Genomic DNA, 1345 nt, shown 5'->3' on the forward strand with positions numbered 1-1345 from the left:
ACCTGTAGGGAGGGGCCTACGGGCGGAGGGGCGGGGCCTGGGGCGGGGCGGGGCCGAGGGTCCCGGTCGCAGCCCCGCCCCGCGGCGCCCTCCACGGCTGGTGCCCGGTGCACTACGCTGTGCGCTCGGCCGCTGCGGCCCCCGGTCTTCCCGGCCGGAGAGTGGAGGTCAGAGGGTGGAGGTCAGAGAGTGGAGGTCATGCTCTCGCGGCCGCGGCCCTGCCGCCTGGCACCGAAACCTGGGCACCAGCCCGACAGCCAGCAGCGAGGAAGAGCCACCCGGGTAGGGGGCGGTGCGCCCTGCACCACCAATTCTCAGACGGCTACGCGGGCGCGGAGACTTGCGAGCTAGTCCGGGCCGCCCGCATAGACATGAGATCCTTCATTCCCCATGGCGGTGCCATGAGGTACTGGCTCTGACATCCCCAATTCACAGACGGGAAAACCGAGGCCAGGGAAGTTAGGCAATGTCACACAGCCAGCGGGGACAGAGCCAGGCTTGTCACACAACACACTGTCCGCAGGGCTGGCCTTGGGAGAGCGGATGGAGAGTCAGCCAGCACTGTACACGTCCTGTGCTAGTTTTTATAGAATGTGCAACTATCGCTTTTGCAAATTCGTAATTCTTTTTCTTTTCTTTTTTTTTTTTAGACAGGGTCTCGCTGTTGCCCAGGCTGGTCTGGACCTCGTGGCCTCAAGGGATCCTCCTGCCTCCGCCTCCCAAAGAGATAGGATTACAGGCCCTGGCCACCTCACCAGGCCAAATGCACAGTTCTAAACAAGCCTCACCACCCCCAGCCCAGGGCGACAAGCTTCAGGCCAGGGCTCCCCTGCTGCCTCCCAGAGCAGCCTAGCTGCTGGATCTTTTTTTTTTTTTTTTTAATTTCTACTTTTATTTTTATTTTTTAATTTATTTCTGCACCCTGCGGAGAACAGCCACTGGATCTTCACCCTCAATTCCATGAGAAGATTAGGAGGCCAGATGGGATTTGCATTTGGAAAAAGTTACTGGACCCACTGCAGGAGGAAGGTGTCTTTAAATAGAAACACACCCATCATAATTATATACGATTTTTACTTGTCAATTAAAATAAATACTAAATCACAAAAATAAAAACACACAAAGTAAGGGGACCACCAGATTGCCTGAGGAGGGATGAACCAGCCCAGGTCAGAAACAGCAGGTCAAAACTGCCAAGCTGATTAGCAATGAACCCTGCGTGTGGAGAGCCCCTGCACCCCAGCCTGGGCAATACAGCAAGACCCCATCTTTTGTTATTAAAAAAAAAGATTATATACATTGATCGATTGATAAGAATGAGACAAGATGGTTGTGGGAACCTAAC

The sequence above is a fragment of the Propithecus coquereli genome, unplaced genomic scaffold, assembly GCF_000956105.1.
Source record: "Propithecus coquereli isolate 6110/MARCELLA unplaced genomic scaffold, Pcoq_1.0 Scaffold535, whole genome shotgun sequence".
Classification (NCBI taxonomy): domain Eukaryota; kingdom Metazoa; phylum Chordata; class Mammalia; order Primates; family Indriidae; genus Propithecus; species Propithecus coquereli.